General features: G+C 44.1%; 1 protein-coding gene across 1 annotated transcript in view; it reads left to right on the forward strand.

Annotated features, from left to right (window-relative positions):
- The first annotated feature begins 10,453 nt into the window (after window positions 1-10,453).
- USP22 (ubiquitin specific peptidase 22) overlaps window positions 10,454-21,556 on the forward strand; it is an 83,366-nt gene continuing 72,263 nt past the window's right edge. The window contains exon 1 of the mRNA XM_042437459.1: window positions 10,454-10,573. The gene's annotated coding sequence lies outside the window, so the exon portion shown is untranslated. The remainder of the gene's footprint in view (window positions 10,574-21,556) is intronic.

The raw sequence follows: 21,556 nt of genomic DNA on the forward strand, positions 1-21,556 counted from the left end.
TATATATATATATATCTATAATGTCTGTGTGTGTGTATATATATATAAATATATATGCTTAGATAAATGTGTTTATATATAAATATATATATAGTATACACACACATACACACATATATATATGTGTGTGTGTGTGTGTATGGTTATATATATATGCTTAGATAAATGTATGCGTTTATATATAAATATATTTATATATACAAATATATATATATATTTATACACACACATATGCTTAAATAAATGTGTGTTTATACACACACACACACATATATGTATACATACATATGCTTGGATAAATGTTTATATATATATATATGTGTGTGTGTGTGTGTATATATGCTTAGATAAATATGTTTATGTATATATGTGTGTGTGTTTATATACATAAATATATGCATATCTATCTATGCTTAGGTAAATGTGTTAATATTTATATATAAATATCTCTATCTCTCTATATATGCTTAGATAAATATATGTGCGTGTGTTGTGTGGTTGTGTGTATATATATATATATATATATATGCTTAGATAAATGAGTTTGTATAACAGAGAAAGATAGAATTGAAAGATATGACCATGTTGGTCCGTAGAATCATGTAGAGAGATCTTGTAGCACCTTTCAGACTGACTGAAATGAAGACATTGGTAGCATGAGTTTTGGTAGACTTCAGTCTACTTCCTCAGATGCATTTGCTGGAGTGGAAAGCCAGGCGCAGGCATATATATATGCCATTGGTATGTCAGGATGTCAAATTCAAATTACAAATCCTTTGATTATGGAAATGAAGTTGCAGCAGGTCCAGTTTTAGCTATGGTCGTTAGTGCACAAAGGCATAGGAAACCGGTCTTTGTGTGTGGAGATGAACTGACAGAAGAACTATAGTTTGTGGATGAATTCCAGTTCTGCTGAAATATATGTGAGTATCAGACAGATATTGATAGCTAGGTAGGTCACTGAGCATATATATGTGTGTTTATATATGTGTGTAAAACACATAGAGACATAGATATGCACCCAAATGTTTCAGTGGGTTAAATTTAATATATAATTTGTTGTATTGTTGTTCAAATATATATTCTGCGATTTAAAGAGCAATTTTGTTTGCAATATTCAATTATGGTTGGCCGCAGAGAACCCAGAAAGAAGGACAGCGATGTGGTGTTAATGTGCTGGTTAAAAACATATTCAGTCGAGTCATGAAAAAATGAGTTATTCTTCAAAAAGATTCTTCCATTCATCATTTCTTCTCCAGATTCTCTTGTTCTTTCTTCTATTGGCAATTTTCTGCTATCAGTTATTCATCTCCCAGTTTCTATAAATTGAATGGCAGCAAAAGGTCTTGGGCTAGTTCTGGAATGGCATATGATGTTGCCAGAACAAGGAAACACAACCTGTGACTGACTGGAGTTGATATTGTAGGCTGGAGGTGACATGCTTTTAACCAGGAGCTGGAATTATGCCCTTCAGAGATATTGCACTGTCATTACTCACCATTGGATCTGATACCTGGGGCTGCTGGGAGCTGCAGCCCAACTAAATCTGCTTTAAGCTGTGAATCAGCAGCTCCAGACCCTGGCACAAATCTATCCTTGCAGGGAGTAGGATCTGGTTTCTCTGTTGTTTGCCTAGAGGCAAAAGAAAGGAGGATAAAATTGCCTGGTGATAGACAAAGAGAGGGGTTGTGCATAATTCTGACACTAATATGTTTATAGTTTTCATTGTGCTTTTACATGGAAGAGCATTAAAAAGATACGATCATTCACTTGCATGATGGAGTGAGGGAATCCAGAATCCTGCTGCTTTTCTTCTACTCCTAGAAGAGTCAGCCTGGCTTTTGATAAAAAGATGATCAAAGCACACAGTTTGTGACAGATTGTAAATGTAACATAGAGTTTCATACTTTAATAGGAGACTTGAGCCTGGATCTCACAAGTGCTAACCTAGCACTCTAACCATTACATCTCACAAGCCCTGATCATGTTCCCTGCCCAGCAGTCGTACTCTTGGACTGTTGAGCAGCCACCTAAGACCTGATAGTTGGCCACCTCTCCTGGACACCAGCATCACATCTGCTCCTGCTTCACTTAATGGCAAAGAGCCGCTGTCAGCACTGCATCGCCACCTGCCTCTCTGCAAAGTTAAAACTCAGTAGTGCCCCCCAGAGCATTTTTCCCCAGCTGGATGCTCCATATGGCTGCTTGCCTAGCACCAGCGCAGGAGCAAAGGCTTAATTTAAATCATGTTTGCAATCAGAAGATAGAAAACCCACCAAGGAAAGCAAGGTAGACAGACAATTTGGGATATTTCTATTCAACAATAAGCCCCACTGAATTCAATGGGATGTACAGTGCTTTTATCTCGCTGCCTATAGGACTGCCTGCAACTACAGTTGTCCAAAGGTTGGGTTAAACTTAAAAGCCTTCAAGCAACTTGTCTGCTTTCCAAAAAAGGGTGGGAAACCCCTGAAAAATAAAGAAGCAAATACATATTTTTAATATGTTACTCTGCCTCTATTTCCTTCTTGTACATGGATATTTAGATCCTACATTACTATGGAATTGTTCTTTGTGAAGTGTCATGCATATTAATACTGAACACCACCTTTCATCTTTACATGGCTTGCACAGACTTATGGCAGTTGACAGTGGCTTCAGTAGTTGCATTTCATTCCTACCGCAAGCATGAAAACCATTGGGTGACCTTGGCCAAGTCACATACTCTCAGCCTCAGGGGAAGGCAACGGCAAACCTCCTCTGAACAAATCTTGCCAAGAAAACCCCATGATAGGTTTGCCGTGCGGGTTGCCATGTGTTGGAAATGACTTGAAGGCACACAGTAACAGAAGCCTCCTCCAGGTCCCCTGTTCTGCTTTTCTTCTGTGTTCTGCTTTAATTTTGCATCCTCTTTTCTTCTGCTTCCTACAAGCAAATGAAGTGAACCTGTTCCCTTGATCAAACTTTGACAGATTTCTCTTCTCTTGCCACAGCTCCATAACAACATCATTCGATTCCTCCACCCTCCGAAGATTTGTTGTTGTTGTCATCCACCCTCGAGTCGATCTGGATCCATGTCGACCCTGTAGATGAGACATCTCCAAGACTCCCTCTGCTCCACTGCTCTGCAAATTCATACCCATGACCTCCTTAATAGAGTCCATCCATCTAGCATATGGCCTTCTTTTCTTTCTGCTTCCCTCTATTTTTCATAGCATTATTGTTTTCTCCAGTAAGCCGTGCCTCCTCATGTTGTGGCCAAAGTACGACAGCCTCAGTCTTGTCATCTTGGCTTGTAGAGAGATTTCTAGTTTGATCTGCTCCAGGACCCATTTGTTTGACTTCTTGGCTGTCCATGGTACCCTCAGCACTCTTCTCCAGCACCACATCTCCAATGAATTAATTCTCTTCTTATCCACTTTCTTAACTCTTACATCCACACATGGTAATGGGAAATACAATGGCTTGTATGATTCTAATGTTCATGCTCAGTTGTACCTCTTTACATTTTAGGATATTTTCCAGTCTTTCAGAGGCTAGTGAAAGATAACCTTAGCCTATTTTTCACCATCCTTGATGAACGCAAGCATCTTAGGAAACAGAAGGGAACACTACACGCTTTCTCCATTAGATGGTGCTTTCGATCCATGGCTTGCCGAACTGCAGAGATTTCTCTTCCCAGCGTGCCTCTAAAACACATATGCATGCAATTGCACACACCAAACTGTGTCCCCAGCTCTTGTCTGCCTCCCCTTTCCCCCCATCCCTGGCATGGAAGAAGGAGGGCTATGTATGTATGGCTGGTGAAGACAGGTATAATTGGGTGCCAGGGTGAGCTAGCAACCCACCCACACTCGCCCACAGCCACCCGCCAGCGCCTGCTTTTTAAAGCCTCTGGTTTCCAAAGCATGCATTGGTGCTGTTTTGCTGCGGTGCAGAATTGAATTCTTCCCATGTTTTCCCTTTCCACAAGGAAACAGGCTTCAAAGATTAACACCCTCCTCCACTATCGTTGCCTGATGCTGGCAGGCCTTTAAGGGAACCGAAATAGACAGTTAAGCAATCCTTTCCTTCTCTTTTGTATTAAAGATTTTTAAACGCACGCAGACAAGACACATACACAGGCACGGCTTTTTAAAATAGCAGCTCATGCTTTCGCATCTGCTTTTGAATTCAGGCGACGAGTACCTCCTCAAGGTCATAGTACCTTTCTCTTTCGCAGCCGCTCTCTTGCCTCTTTGTGAGATTGAGCACTGATTTTACTTCTTCTTTTTAATGGTGAACCTTTCTCCCAGGTAAGGTACTGGAAAGGGCCTTCCATCTGCCATTCGCTCATTGGAAGGCATTTGTTCTGCCAACAAAACCTCATCAAAAAGACATTTTCTTCTCTGACCAGGCATGGGCTAGGAAAGAAAATTGATTTTTTAAAAATTAAAATTAAAAGATCACCCAGAGGCGTAATAAGGCATGCGCGCGCACACACAGAGGCCACTGGTAAGGGACTGTACGACTTGTAGACCAAATTGTATGGTCAAGGGTTTTGCACTGCCTTATGGAGAGATATGACATGCATGTGCTGGTCAGTGCACATGACCCTTGGTTGTTAATTGTTGTCCATAGGTATTGACTTATGGTGACCCTATGAAGGTGAGTCCGCCAAGGCTCCTTGTTGTCACCCACAGCCCACCTTAGATCCGGCAGATTTAGAGCTGTGGCTTCCCAGTCGGCTCAGGCAAAAGCAAACTGCTCCAGCATCTCCTAACTTTGTCCTTCTTTATAATAACTTTCGCCATCTTGACCACACGCTGATGTCGCTTGGCCACATATGCCCCAGTTTTCATGTGGACAACAACAATGTAAGAGGACATGTAAGCTTCAATCCTATGCTCACTCATTTATTTTTTTGATTTGCACCCCACATTTCTCCAAGGCAACTCACAACAGGAATTAAAGCAAGATACATGAATTTAAAAATTGTAATGATTGTTAAAAGTTAAATAAGCTTCTACGTAGAAACATCAACATGTTCAAACGATATGTAGCCACGTTGGCAGTCATTTGCCGAGGGGTAAGTCCCATTTGATTCAATGTGCTTTCTTTTGAATACACAAGTTTAGCATTTCAAACTAATTCAGCACTGTTTATTATTTGGACAGGGCAGTTCTGGGATGATAGAAAAGAGGCAAAGATAACTGAAGGCACACTTCAAAGGCATAATCAGGATATCAAATCAAAGATCGGCAGCAGATAATCGTGACAGCTGGGAGGGTCGCTTTCCGAAGGCAGAGATGCCTGGAGATCCCCCTGGAGCCCTGCCTGAATTGTTGAGGTCCCTAAAGGCTGGGGAACCATGTGCTCAATTGCAGGCAGCGAAATCAAACCGCGCATTAGCAAGCCCTTAATGGGTTCGCGCTGTGAAACTCCGGCTTCCCTCATTAATCGGGAAAACCCTGAAAGCTAATGATTTAAATGCTGGGAATTAAGGCTCATCAGATTACTGAAGATGTGTGGGTGGGTGGGTTGGCTTCCTCCCTGCGGAGATGGGGAGGGGGGATATGTTTTGCCCAGGTGTGCAACATGATAGCCAGAGGCTGCACCCCCTGGGCCTCCGCTCACTGTTTAACCACATGCTCTGCATGTTCGCTTACCTGCCTGGCTTAGAAGAACTGATCTCTCAGGGCCTAGTGACTGCTTCCCTTGATCTCTGTGTCCAGGTTGTGGTTTCTGCTAGTAGTATTGTGTAGTCTGGGTATCTTAGGTTGTTGGTGTTCTAAATTCCTCCTGTCTTCACACTTCCTCCCTCTGAGTATATGCCTGCTTTGCCTATATTTTCTACATTCAGGTTGAATAAACAGGGTGATAGTATGCAGCCACTGCATTAGATGCGACTACAGTGGGCCTTTGGTATCCACTGAGGTTTGGTTCCAGGAGCCCCTTGGATATCAAAATCCATGGATAAATCGAGGTTTGCTTTTGGAATATATATATATATATATTTCAAAGATATAGTCATGTTAGTCTGTAGAATCAGTATGTAGAGATCTTGTAGCACCTTTGAGACTAACTGAAAGAAAGAAGTGGGCAGCATGAGTTTTTCATTGACTAAAGTCTACTTTCTCAGATGCATTTATATATTTAAAGCCGTGGATGATAGAATCCGTGGATGAAAAATCCATGGATATGGAAGGTCGTCTGTACATCTAATTGTCTTGATGTGTAACCTGTATTCAGGGCAAGAGGCTGCTGTCAGAATTGAACACGAAGAAACAGATTGGTTCCCAATTGCCAAAGGGGTCTGGCAAGGCTGAATACCTAGATCCCAGATAACATGGACTCTATGCTCTAACTATGTCACCTCAGGCATCTGAGGAAATAGACTCAAGTCTAGGAAAGCTCATGCTGCCAGCTTCTTTTGTTCAGTTAGTTTCAAAGGTGCTACAAGATCCCTTTGCATACACATACAAAAGCCCTTATCAGATGAGTGTGGAACTGGGGGTCTTCTGCACTGGGCGAATGCGCTTTAGATCGCAAAGTACGTGTCATACCGGGAGTCCTTCCGCATGGCAGGATCAAATGGCCAATCGCATTCACGCGAAGTGCATTCAGTGCAGAATGTTTTGTCACACCGGTGCTCAACATGAGGATTGGCCGATTCGTATCGGCCCCCTCGCACATGCTCAGTGGTGCCCTGCAGGGTTGCGACCTTAAACGCTTCCGGGGTGAAAGGGGAGGTCCCGTCATGACAGCCCAGTAAACAGCTGGAGAGCCACCTCATGCACATTAACAATCGCGATACAACGTGCCTGTTACTGTTCCTCTCTACATTCCCTTGGTTTTAATGTTACCAGACCTTCCCTTGCAACAAATTAGCAATGCCCGGTTTCTACGTGTGTGTGAGTGTGAGTGTGTGAGTATGTATTCTGGGGGGGGGGGAGGAGCAGTCCAGCGGCTGTCAAAGAGGCTGGATGGCCATCTAAGTAAATGGGGATGCTTTGATTAAGAGTTCCTCCTCCTCCTCCCGGCTGTGGGATCCAGCCTGGGCTGCATCCCAGGCAGGGAACAGGCGCGGGGCCGCTAGAACGCGGCGATCGCCGCCGTTCCAACGGCCTCCTCTCCTCCTCCTCCCGGCTGTGAGAGGCAGCCTAGGCTGGCTCCCAAGCCGGGAGGAGGAGGAGGAGGAAGCTGCTGGAACCAGCGATCCCGTTGCCCCCCGCGCCTCTTCCCTGCCTGGGATGCAGCCAGGGATGCCTCTCAAGCCGGGAGGAGGAGGAGGAGGCCGCTGGAACCGCCCCCCCCCCCCCGCTTCCCTGGAACCGGCAAGAGGAAAGACCCACCGGAAGTAAAAATTGGAACTGGGGGTCTTGCGATGGAATTCAGGACTGGGTAGTCACACCAGCCCATTCGCGCTGAGATCGAACAGAGCCCCAATCCAGGATATCGCCAATCCCCTTATCAGCGCACTGGCCAACACGCTCAAAAAGAGGAGCCAGTACGCATTCAGTTCGGCAGCTCGCGCATTCACGTGAGTGCGGATTGGGCCATTCGAATGCTGGTAGATGGTATTGTGCGAAATAACGCGAATTCGAACCACCCAGTGCGCAAAACCCCCAGTTCCACACTCATCTGATAGGGCCAAAGGCCTATCAGATGGGCCTATTGGATGGGGAGGACGGAGAGGCAATCCTTGTGAAAGTAGAGACACTTTTCCCCACCGGTGGAATGCAAGGATATGGCCATGTTAGTCTGCAGAATGATTGATCTTGTTGCAACCGTTGAGACTAACTAAAAGAAGAAATTGGCAAGGTGAGCTTCGTAGATTAAGTCGACTTCCTGCAGGTGCATTTGAGCATCTCCTCAAACCAAATGCATCTGAGGAAGTAGACTGAAGTCTTTGAAGCCCATGCTGCCAACTTCTTTCTTTCAGTTGGTCTCAAAGGTGCAACAAGACTCTCTACATACTTTTCCCCACTGGGTTGAGCATCAGGCAATTAATCAGATTCAGGAAAGGCCAACAGTGGGCTTGCAAGGGAGCTCCCATTGCCATTTCCCTTGCGTTCCCAAGCTAATTGCCCAAGGTAGAAGGAACCGCAGTCAATGGAGCCGCTTTGGAGAAGCAGTGATTGCAGCAAGGTCAGAGCGTGTGGCGGAGGGGTCTGAGCGTTGGGCGTGGGACCTGGAGACCAGGGTTCGAATCCTGGCTCGGCCATGTAACCCTTTGGGTGACTTTGGGCAAGTCACACTCTCTCAGCCTCAGAGGAGGCCAATGGCAATCCCACTATGAAGAAACTTGCCAAGGAAACCCCAGAAGGTTTCAGTCCTCCATTTTGAGCATGGCTAAGAAGCAGGAATTCATTTCTGGTGTTTTTTAGCTTTTTATTTGGCCAAGTCCTACATGTTTCTTGAATGTCCCCATTTTGAGGACGACTAAGAAGCACAAATGTGTATTTTTGTGTGTTTTTAGCTTTTATTTGTCATGTCCTACATATTTATTTGAATGTCCCCATTTTGAGGACAACTAAGAAGCGTGAGTTTATATTTGGGCGTTTTTAGCGTTTATTTGGCTAAGTCCTATGAGTTTTGTGAGGCATTCTCTGTCAGAGAGCTCTGTCTGGTGCTACAGGAAAACTACAAATCCCAGGATTCCACAGCACTGAGCCGTGTCAGTTAAAGCGGGTTTAAAGCGGTTTATTTTCTGCAGTGTAGACGTTATGAGACGGACGGAGCCGGTTCCTTCGCAAGGAACACCGGGGAAACAGAGAAAGCTAAGCGGATATGACAGCAAATGCCGCTTCCCTCACAGACAGATCGGAGGCGGTCCTTAACTCGACATCTTTCAACTCAGCCAATCAGAACCTCGCGACGCGAGAGCGGCGGGCAGTCCCACCAATCCCGTCCCTCCTTGAACATCACGTGCTCCTTTTATCCCCGCCCCCTCTTCTTTGGGTCTCCATAACTTCCCTTTGTCAATCAGGAGACGCAGACGAACCTGCTTTTTTTTCCTTGAAGGAAAGTAGCGCCGACCAATAGCAATGCGGCGAGGGGGCGGGATGAACAAAAACCCACCAATAGCAGCCCCGTCGAGGCTAGTAGGCGAAGATTTCTCCTTTTCCCCCTCCCCTCTTTTAGAGCGACCCCCCTATTTTTCTCTCGGATTGGTGTTGTTCCGCCCGGGGCCAAAGGCTTTTAGCGGGGAGTCCGCCGCGACTGTTCCATTAGACACAAAACGGGGGGGGGGTGAAGAGGACGACGTTGAAGCAGGATTTAAAGAGACAGGCGCCTGAGAGGAAGCGTTTGAAAAGGGTTGGAGGGAGAGGAAACCGGAGGCGGGGCGGCGAAGAAGGCGAACACACCCCTCCTGCTTCCCGAGGCCTCCATGAGGGACGCCGCCGCCGCCGCCAAGAGCCTCCTCAGCGCTGCCTCTTTCGCCTCGCCGCCGCGTTGGTTCGGAGCAGCAGCAGCAGAAACCCCCGCCGGGGGCGGGCGGGGCTGGTAGCGAAAGCCGAGGAGAGCGCAGCCCTGAGGGGGGCGACACCCGCGGCGGCGGCGGCGGCATCAGCGAACGGCGGCCCCCTGGAAGTCGCCCCCCTCACCAGCAAGACTGCGGGACTGGACCCTTCCTTCCTCCATTCCCCCTCGACCCGCTTCTCCTCCCTCCTCCTCCCTCCCTCAAAACGGGGATCATACACCTCCCATCATCCGCCGCGCTCCTCCTTGAAAGGGAGGGATAACGACGCTTCCCATTATCCCCTCCGCCTCCCTTTTAAAATAGGGGGATAACCACACCTCCCAGTATCCTTCCTCTCCCGTCTCTCTCCTCGTTGGAAGGACCGACGATACCTCCCATTATCCCCCCCCTCCCCCCCCTCCTCCTCCTTTCTCCTCCTCGTCCTCAAAAGGGGGGACAGTAACGACACCCCATCATCCCATCTCCTCCTCCTCCTCTTCAAAAGGGAAGAATAACGACACTTCCCAGTTATCCCCGCCTCTCCTCCTTTGCTGCATCCCCTCAAAAGGGAGGGATAACGCCTCCCATTATCCCCTCCTCCTTCCTTCCCCTCCAAAAAGGGAGGAATAACACCCATTATCCCCTCCTCCCCTTCCCCTGCACAACACCTCCCATATATCCCTAATTCTCCAAAGGGAGGGATAACACCTCCCATTATCCCGCCTGGTCCCAGCCGCCCCCTTGCCTTTCCCAGGCACCCTCCTCCTCCTCCCATCGGCCCCGTCTGGGGAATTTCCCTCCTCCTCCTCCTCCTCCCTGTGTCTCCTCCTTCCTTCCTTCCTTCTTTCCTTCCTTCCCTCCCTCCGTGGTCCCTCCTCCTCCTCCTCCTCCCTTGGTTCTCCGGAGCCGGAGGAGCCCGGGGACGGAGGCTCGGCGTGAGGCTCGCTCGGCAGGATCGGCGTCGCGGGGCCGCGGGGCGGCGGATTATGTGGGCGCCTCTGAGATGAGTCCTCCGGGCGCCGGGTGCTGCCATGTGACCGGCTTCAAGGTGGAGAACTGGAAGCAGAACCTCAGGTCATCTACCATGCTTTCGTCTGGAGCGGATCCGCAGAGACCAGGAAGAGGAAGGTAAAGCAACACAACAACACCATCAACAACAACAACAACGACACCCAGGACACACAGAGACAGATAGATGATGGAGAGACAGACCCTCCTCCTCCTCCTCCTCCTCCTCCTGCCCCAGGAAAGGGAAGAGAGAGGCTCAGCAAGGAATCCCCCTCTTTGGTGTCCTCAAAGTGCAGACATCAAGGGCTGCTTCTGGAAAATGTTGTCTATATGTGTGTGTGTGCCTCTCTCTCTCTCTCTATTATATATATAACACCACATACACATAGTAGGTGTATGTACATAGTACGTATATATATATAATATATATAGCATCTATGTGTGCATGGTGTGTATATGTACACATACATACACTGTGTATATGTGTGTGCGCGCATGCGTATATAACATATACATTGTGTGTATACATATATGTATGTGCATCTATACATGTGTGTACATATACATACACTGTAAAATATGTGTGCATGTGTATATATACATAAATATACATAGTGTGTGTGTATTATATGTATATGCACATATATGTGTGTGTGCCATCTCTAGATATTTATATACACATACATGTGTGTGTATATATATAAATACATACATACATACATATATGCGTGAATACATACACATACTACACTGCATGTGTAGTTGGTGTGTGTGTATATATATATATAATGCTTTATATAGCGCTGTAGATTTGCACAGCGCTGTGCATACAAATAAAAACAGATACAAGTAAACTGTACAATCTAAGAAATAGTAAGCATAATACATATATATAGTGTGTGCGGTATGTGTCACTATTGTGTGTGTGTGTGTATGTTATATATATATATATATATAGACACACATACATATACAATTGTTGTGTTGTGGTGTAAATAGTTTTCAAGCCATGGATGATTGAATCCATGGATACGGAGGCTGACTGTACATTCAATTTTTTTTGAACGGTGCAAAACCCACTGCAGAAACAATCCAGTTTGAGACCACTTAATTTCCCGGCTCATTGCTAGGGAATCCTAGGCATTGTAGTTCATTGTGGCAACAGACAGAAGAAGGCTCAGCGCTCACAAAACTACGTTTCCCAGGATTCCCTAGCCTTGAGCCGGGGCAGTTAAAGCCATCTCAGACTGGATGATTTCTACAGTGTGTTTTGGACCAGTGGCTCCCCAGACTGTATCCAGGCTTATGAAACAATCTGGTTTGGACCCCACTTAGCTGCCATGATGGTGGAATTGTGGGAGGCTTAGACAAGAGCCTTTGGCACCCTTTTTGTGTAATTGAATGTACAGTCAATCTTCTGTAGCCAACAGATTCAATCATCCATGGCTTGAAGATATTTAAATACTAATATACAAATTCCAAAAAGCAGACCTTGATTTTGCCCTTTGGTATAAGGGACACCGTTGTATTTAATGGGATTTGAGCATTCATCGGACATCAAGGGCCCACTGTTTTGCTTCTTACATACAGGCCGCTGGGTTTCAGGAAGGTCCATGCGGCATTGTGTGCAGAGGCAGACTCTCAAGGAGAGACTGTTTAATGGGAAACTAGGAGAGGGAAAAACAGGGAGAAAATTTTTGCCCACAACCAATACAGGACCCAGAATTCCACAGCAAGGGGCCAGCCGGTCAAACGGGGTTATTCTGCACTGTGTATGCAGCCCCAGACAGGCCAATGCTGTCCTCTTTTTCCTCCCCATCAAAAGATGATGATGAGGATGATGGAGGAGGAGGAGACACCCTTCCTTCTTCTTTTGCTGCTGCTGCTGGTGTTGGAGATCTATTTTGGGGAGATTAAGAAATGGGGGAGGAGGAGGAGAAGATGCCTCTTCCTCCTTTCCTGCTGCTCCTGGTATTGTAGGGTTAGAGGTCTGTCTGTCTGTCTGTCTGTCTATCTATCTATCTGAGAGACAAAAAGACAAGTGGCTCGTAGAACAGATCAAGCAACAACTTTCCCTGGAAGCCAAGGTGACAAGGCTGTCATACTTTGGCCCCATCGCGTGAATCAAGACACATAGGAAAAAACCAATAGGAAAGGTGGAGGGAAGCAGAAAAGAGAGAAGGCACATGCTAGATGGATGGACTCTACTAAGGAGGTCACAGGTATGAGGAACTAAGAGCGTGGTGGGACATGTCTCATCCAAGGTTTGCCATGTGCCAAGATCACTGGAGGATAGTTAACAACAAAAGAAATAGGAGGAGGAGAAGAGGCCTCTTCCTCCTTCTCCAGCTGCTCCTGGTGCTGTAGATATGAAAGTCTTTTGGGGGCAAGATTAAGAGATGGAGGAGGAGGAAGAAGGGATGACTCTTCCTCCTTTTCCTCCTGATGCTGTAGGATTGGAGATCTATATTTGGGGGGAAGGGATAAGAGACAGGTGGAGGAGATGCTGCTTCCTCCTTTTCCTGCTGCTGTAGGTCTTGGATTATATTGCGAGGGGGGTTGTTAAGAGATGGAAAGGAGGAGATGCCTCTTCCTCCTCCGTCTGTTTGGTAGTACTGTAGGTGTTGGAAGAGCTATGTTTTTGGGGGGGGGGTGTGATTAAGAGATAGGAAGAGGAGGAGATGCCTTTTCCTCCTTCTGCTGCTGGTGGTGTAGGTGTTGCAGGCCTTTTGGGGGAGGGGGATTAAGAGAAGAGGAGGAGAGGAAACGCCGCCCTCGTGCCCCACGCCTCCCTCCCCCCGTCTCCTCCTCCTCTTTTAGGTGTTGGAGGGAGTGAGGCTTTTCCCGGAATCAGACAACTGCAGAGCACACATAGGGGAGGGGAAAGGGAATAAGGAGGGGAGGAGAAGGAGGAAGGCCCAGGGCCAATAGCACCTTTGGCCTGCTGCTGCTGCTTTTGTGCCTGGCAGAGGCACTGCTAGCAGCCCAGGAGTTTACTCCAGGCTATGCCCCCCATCAGGGCACAGAAAGATCGATATATGTCTGTGTTTACAGGAAGGAGAGGAGGGAAGCAATGGCTTTTTTCAATTCTTCCCTCCAGTGGGTGCCTCTACTGGGCTTGAGTTATTAGGATGGGTTGGAGGGAGAGGGGAAGGTGGGTGGTGTGGGGGAGGCGGAAGGGGAAAGAAGGGGTGGGTTTGGGTTGAGGGGGGAAGGGAAGGAAAGAGAGGTTGTGCAGCGGTTTAGACAGTCGCAGGGGGAAAGGAAGGGGGGAGGCAAGGAGGCGACCTGCAGGCAGAGGAAATAAATCATGTTTCCAGGCTCACAATAGGTGGAAGTGGATCTGTGCACAATCCATCTGTGTAGGATGAACATCCCCCCTCCTCTTTTTGCATCCTATGGGGGCATGCAGGAGAGCAGAGACTGGGGAAGAAATCACCATCACCACCATCATCAGTTTATTAGGGAAGAAGGTTAGGAAGTACTTCACTTACGATTTATGCTTATTTGACCATTACATTCTGTAAACATTGCCCTCCCCATTTCCTATTTTCTAAGGGAACAATTACTATTAAGCAATTTATTAGGGAAAAAGGTAATCAAGTTCTTCAATGGTGACCACTACCCTGCATAGAAAATAAGAAAATTCATATTAAATCTGCATAGAGAAGAAGTAGTCGTCGTCCATGCTTATTTGATCATTACATTCTGTATATACATTTTCCACTCACATATCTTCAAACGGCAAAATATTTCCTCCATGTTTCTTTCTCCTAGTTTACCATTAAACAGTCTCTCCTTTAGAGTCAGCCGTATCCAGAATACCAAGCTTGGACTTTTAGGGAAACCAGGCCTGTGCCTTGGGAAGCAGCAATGCATTCGATGTTTTAAAAAAGCACCAGAGACTCTATATGTGCAGATTCAAGGTTTTGTTTTGATGTGGGAGCCAGTGTCACATTGTCAGGAGTGAATAAATGTAAGATTCTGGTGTACTAGGTGAGCTGTGTAGCGATTTGTTTGAGAAGCATTGTGAATATATGAACAGTTGTATATACTGCCTCAGGACAAGGGTGGGGTGGACTCTCAGTCTTTGGAGGTCTTGATACAGAGATTGGTTAGGCGCCTTTCAGTAGTGCTGTAACAACACATTTGTGCGTGGCAGAAGGATGCACTACCCTTGCAACTTCTTATAAGTTTATGAAAAGGGGTATGAGAAGATTAGTAGTCATTGTTATACACATCTGGTGAGTTTCTGTGAGGCAGGCCTTTCTTTTGATAGCAATAATGCTCTAAGATGCTTACCTGCTTATTCACACTATCGTGACTATGTATTTTTTCTTCCTAGTGGTGTCCATAGTCAATTGATTTTGGCAATAAGCCATCCCTATCTACCTATTTAAATCCTAAAAGATCTGCAGATTACTAAGGCTTGATCTATATATGCAGTGTAGAATGCAAAGTGATGGTACAGTACAATGGTCTGTTCCACATTGGACTGCAGGCATGGGACAGCATTTTTGAATGCTCTTTCGTCACAAAAAACGCTTTCCTGTAGGGAGAAAATGAGCATAATAGGGGGAGGAGCCTTAGCTCAGACCTCTCTCTTCTGCTGTGTCTAGTTCTTCTAACGCTGAGGCGATTCATGAATGTGATTTGCCTGCCTGCAGTGCCACAGCCTTTCCGTCATCTCCGAACTCCGGCAATCTCCTTTCCACCTCATTCTGCTGCATGAGTAGATCCAGATAATTCCATTCAGGATTGAGAGCTAACAACCCATGTACCCTTTGTGGGGATTCAAAGGGCAGTTTAAAAGTCTCACTGTGTTTGTTGGCCGTAGTAATTTTGGAGAGACTTTGTGCAAAAAAAAGAGCTAGGCGTATGGATACTGTGTCCTTAGCATTTTGAGCTTTTACCAGTATTTTTAGTTTTGGCTTCTTTTAGAAATAAAAATAATATTGTAGTAACTCTCCAGACATGATTAAAATCCCTTTTTTGTTCCTAGCATGCCAGCTAAGATGATATGCATTGTTAACATCAGATTCATCCTGGTTGATGGAGAGGTAAAGATACACGTTTCTTTGATGAGCAAGCATTTTCGGCAATAGGCGATAGTTCACGTTTTTTTCTTATAGGATGATGGAATTGAGATCTGTTGTTGAGATCTGCAAATAAGATTTAGGGGATCATTCTTCGTCATCTCTCTTGTGCTTTAACGTCATTGGAATGCTAAAATGGGCTTGGAGACGGCATTGCATTTGGGAACTGAAGCTATTATACAGGAGAAGGAATGCATAAATGTCTGGTCTGTTCATACTCATGGTATTATGAAGCATTGAATGTATAAAACCTTCAGTAAAATAACTGAAAGCAGTGTTTCTTAAAAGGATTGTAACCCTGTCTTTTACTATGTTCTATTCAGTGAATAACTAAAGCATTGAGTCATTCCATTTTCAGGAATCCAACCTCCTTTTTTTCCTTCCAGGCCTTGCCTTTTCAAAATCCAGATATCAATACAAACAGCAGGGGGCAGAAAGCATCAATTTTTGCTTCCTCACCTGGCTTCCAACATTGCTTTTTCCCTCCCTTACATTTTGAAAAGCTGTTCCATTAGTGTTAAATTTAAAAAATGCATTATTCTCTCATGTGTCTTCCCTCCTTGGTTAATACACTGCTTTGGCACATTCTTAATCTGTGGCTTCTTTATATTACCAAAAAAATTATGAAGGGCTTTTTTCTGCATTAGATTTTATTGATAGGTGTGCTACTAGTGCAAGTCATTATGTGCTGACACTTGCAATGTGCATAGAAGGGAGAACAGCATCTACCCCCCAAGTCAGATCTGGCTATCTTGAGTATCTGAGAACACCTGAATTATGCTGAACCTGAAACTTTGGCAGCTGTGCGCTAGTATATTCATCACTTAAAAAATAAATAAATCAGTGACCGGTGAATGAAATCTGCAGTTCTTAAGGCCAGAGCCTACATGACTATAGCTCAACCGAAGTTAATATAGAGTGAGGAGGTGCTGCTATTCCACATTGACTGCCTCCTGTGGCATTCTGGGATTTGCAGTTTAGGGTGGGAATGTTTAGCCAGAGAGCTCTTAGACCTTAATGAACTACAAACCCCAGAATGCTACAGAAGGCAGCCAGAGCAGTAAAAGTGGAATAACAGTGCTATGAGAGTGTAGTGCAGTAGTCTTCTGAGACCCAAGTGAAAATACAGCCAGCCCTCCGCATTTGTGGCTTTGACTTTTGCGGATTAAATTCATATGTTCTCTCTAAGGATCTTTAGGTCCTCCAGCGCAACTCTGCTGGAAATTAACCATAGAGGTGGGCTGGGGACTTAGAGATTCCTAGCCAAAACACTCCTCTAGGTCCTCTGGCATGATTCTGAGGTCAAGGTCTGGCAAATGTTGACCATAGAGTTGTGTTGGAGGACCTAGAGATTATAACGTCAGACATAATTCTAATGTGAGATTCCCAGGTTAAAAACATAGTGGGTTGTTTTTTAATTTTCAGTTTTTCCACTTTGACAGGGGTTCTTTGTCCATAAGCCCAGCGAATGAGCAGAGGTGGCAAAGGCCAAAATCCAACATGGTACCTTGCTAACTAACACAATGGAAACTCTGCAGTGCAATCTTAATCATGTTTATTTGGAAGTAAACATTACTGCCTTCAACAGAATTTGCTTCTGAGTAAGTAAAGTTTAAGATTGTAACTGTAGCCTGATCCTGTGCTTGGTTGCTCAGAGGTCAATCCTGCTGATTTCATGAGCTGTACCGATTTGTCTGGATGTTGTACACATTGAGATTGTAACCTGCTGTGCATTAAGGAAGAAAAATAATATTGTAAGGAAGTGCTGCCCGTTTGCCAGGCTTTCTACCACCAACATGACTTGTTTTATAGTTATAACAAGTCAGTTTGTTTCTCCTTTGATAGTATCTACATTCTGTTTCCTGACCTTTAGTACCTTTGCAACAGATTTTTGTTATTGTGTGTTTATTTGAAGACATTCCATCTGCTTATATTTTTGTTGATTCCAGCTCTAAACTGACCGAATGTGTGGGGTTCATTGGGTTCACCAGTGGGTTGTTTAGCTTTGTATCTGTAAATAAGAGCTTGAGTTTTAAAACTGAGCGAATATGTTTATATATAAATTTGAGTCAATATTGCACTATACTGCGGTAGCACTATGATTCCACTTTTACTTCTGTGGTTGCTTTCTGTAATTCGCAGCTTAGGGAGGGGCAAGAAAGCTCTTTGGCCTCACTAAACTACAAACCCCAGAATGCCACAAGAGGCGGCCATAGCAGCAAAGGTGGAATAATAGTGCTGTAACCATATATTGAGGCATGGTCTATCTGACCAGTTTGTAACACTCCAGCTAGATATGATTTTACCTGTCCCCAAGTGTCTTACAACTCAGAGTATTGGCAATTCCTATACAGTATACGGTTTCTTTTGAATTCTTTTTCCTTTTGGGACATTGCTGTTTTATGACTTGTATTACAGAATAGTTACTAGTGAATTTAGTCACATCAGTATAAGAGCTATACTTTCCCAGTTGGTTTATTTGACGTTTTTGAGACTGATACAGAAATCATTAACTTGTGCTTCTAACATTCTGTTCTATGGAAATCAGAAAAGTTACTCATTCTTGGCTGGGAGTTCCAGCTGAGGTCAAATTGCAAGGTATGGATAGGATCCAGGAAGTGAGGAATAGACTTTATTTGACCAATACGAAAACATAATTAAAATAGTATCTTAAGGAGATGTGCTGTTTAATGTTGGATTGATTTATGGCTTGGATTAACTGAGGAAATTTTGAATTTTCGTAGGGACACCCATGCAAGAATGAACCAGTGTGGTCTGTTGATAAGTCCGGGTCAGCTTGAACAACACACATAACAACAGCAACAATAAACCTCATAAAAGAACAAATGGCATAAAGCAGGAACCAATTTTTTTTTGGGGGGGGGGTTCTGATCTGACTCTAAAAATGTCATTCCTTGCAATGTATTCATATGTTCATTTTGTGCCATGGATGGAGGAGGTAGATGTTTTATAGTCTCTATATTTTAAATCACCCGATGAGGACTTTATGATCTGTAGCACTGCTACTGGCGTGATGTGATTGTGTGTGTGCCTTCAAACTGTTTGTTGACTTATGGCAACACCATGAATTCCATAAGGTTTTCCTAGGCAAGGAATATTCAGAGGCGATTTTGCTGGGTCCTTCCTCTAAAATATAAAGTGCAGCACTTGCATTCCTTGGTGGTCCCAGACCCCCACCCAAGTACCAACCACTGCTGGTCCTATTTATTTTTCAAGATCCGATGGAATCAGGTGCCTCTGCTGTCTTGTTTTCTTTACCTATTTTTGCCAAGAATGTCCTCTTCACCATCCATTCTGGAGCTCCATTCTGTTCACAACACAGATGCATATCCTTGTTCCTGCCCACATAATCATCTACATCCCTGCATAGCCTGACGCCAATTCCCTGTCACTCTGCTTTCTCTTTAGTTGGAGATAAGTGGCTTTCATTGTTCCTGTAGAAGTCAGATTTAGCTGGTCGGGAAGTATATGGCAATATTTTGTTCCCTCCATTTTGTTTCCTATTTCTCACTGGATTGAAAAGGGTGGGTCCACCTTTTCTTTTGCTCTTGTTAGTTCTGGGAAAGGATGCATTAGGCTGCTGTGTTGCGCACATTTTCTTAAAACACTTAGGTATATAATTTTTGCCTGTAGAGTCAATTTTGGATTTAGAATCCAGTAACAGAGTTAAAAATTTGATTAGCTAGTCAAGAATAGGAAACCAATAAATTGAATTTTTGTCATAAGTATAGAGGTTATATTATTTTCTTGGATAAGGGAAGTTTGCATATTCAAGAGACAGAATATATAATTCGTTTTTGACAAGTGAAAGTGAAGCAAGGAATGAGTTTGCATCCAAGTTGTATGTTAAGAAAAGGATAATGTATGCGGCTACTTAAAATTACTGCCATTGAAAATGTCATTTATGTGAAAACAAGTTGTGGTGGTTGAATCTCTTTAGGGTCAACGTGGATGCATCTTACTCTTAGGACCCCATATACATGTTTCTGAAGCATTTTGCTATTAGAGTGATGTAAATAGAACTGATGGGAAAGAAAGGAGGAATGAGTAAGTTCAGTTAATTGGTTAAATCTGTCTGTAGCTTCTGGGATTTGTATGCTTCTGGGGCGGTGGTGGTTTTTGATCCTGTGCTCATGGCTGATATGTCTGTGTTCTTTACAGTATGATGAAATGAATCCTGAGGATGGTTATCTTGTGCTATGTACATTCAGCACTGAAGAGCGAGTTGACCTGGCTTCTTGTACAGTTGTAGCAGATGGATAAGATCGGACTGACCACCTATCATTTGACCACTTTTGGAAACCTTTTGGAAATAGCAGGTTGCCTTTTTAAAAGAAAATGCATTAAAACACACACACTTACTTGATAACAAAACCTAGGAGGTTTATTTAGGAACAGGAACTATCTTTTAGCTCTTATTTTTATTTTAAACATATCTAACTGTTTTTAGGATATCCCTGGGCTCCTAAATAAAACTCAAGAAGATAATCTAATGTCATTATGTCGGCACTGTTTAATCAAGTTGGTTTTAATAGTCAGCACAAGCCTCTCTGATGATTCAGTTGCAGTAGTATGTTACCTGTCTGGCTGCTTTAACAATGTGATATATTGACCAAATACATTTTAATAACTAAGTGTTAGGACTATTTGAACAACTTTTCCAGGAAATATTAATACTTGATACCATTTCAGCAGTTAAATGAGCATTTAGCTGAAGACTTCTTGGTTTCTTTATCCCTTCTATGTCACTTAGTGTAGGACAGGTTCCACTAACCTGCTGCTCCTGTGATGGGTGTTTTAGTTCAAAGCACATTTGACAGCACCAGGTTGAGGAAGGCTGCCCCAGGCCTAAGTAGTAGTCATTAGACTACTTCTGGAAAGGTTAAAACAGAGCTCAGAAGAATTGCTTTCTTGGGCTCAGTTTCCAGAATTCTTGGAGCATGGTGGGAGCCAGCATCCAAAAGTGTAACCTTTCTATGAATTGAAAGAATAGGACTGTTCTGCCAGTGTTTCTACAGTTCTTACTGCAGGTGAAATTAAGATGTACTACATGTCACTTATTCTCCTTTTGCGAGACCTAGGAGGCTATTCTATTGATGTGAGAACTTGTCTTCCAGTTGTTATGAGAGGCCTGGTGAGGAACACACAGAGTAGTAATACGACATGTTCCATAATTATCTACATTAGCCTAAAGATAATGTTTTAATATACAGCAATTGCTGTGAACACTTCCTGGAGGCTACGTTCTTTAATAGGTGCATTATTATTATTATTATTATTATTATTATTATTAAGTGGAGCGGAGTGTGTGAATTTGTCACATGGGAAAAGAAGAAATGTGTTGGTAGTACCTTTGACAGAGCAGATATTCCATTGTGTATACTTAATGCTTGCTTGGTGGGAGTCTTGTGTGTTAAGAGATGCAGCTGTGATCATAGTTTGTATACTGTTGTGATAATAGTCTTGGATTATTGTTGTACCCTGGCTTGGCTTTGACCAAATAACTGGTGGTTTAGATGTGATCTTGTCATGAGCATGGTAAGGGAGACACTTGGTAGCCTTGGGTATATAATCCCTAAATTCCAAAAGAGTATGTCTGTAGCCCTATGTAGAAGGCAAATATATATATTTTAGATGTCATATGAAATAGGTTGGTAGGTTAAAAAAAGGTTGGTTGTTAAGCCCAGTTCGGAATCAAGCATAGTTGTGTAGATGCCACTTGCTTTAGTTGTCTTATATGTTGCCATCACCCAGAAAAGGGTAAGCAAAAACATATTTTTGGAAGTATGATTTCTACAAGTTGCAGAAATGCACTTCCTTTTATTATTTGTGTCTGAGAGCATTGTTGTAGTCATCCCAAATTCTATATGTGAGGATTCTGAATATAAATGCCTGATTCATAAGATAAGCATAGCATTAGTAAGCTTCAGGATTAATGCTCTGTATGTCACCACAGCTGATATGTGATATTACTCAGCTGAGACTG

The sequence above is a fragment of the Sceloporus undulatus genome, chromosome 8 (assembly GCF_019175285.1).
Source record: "Sceloporus undulatus isolate JIND9_A2432 ecotype Alabama chromosome 8, SceUnd_v1.1, whole genome shotgun sequence".
Classification (NCBI taxonomy): Eukaryota; Metazoa; Chordata; class Lepidosauria; order Squamata; family Phrynosomatidae; genus Sceloporus; species Sceloporus undulatus.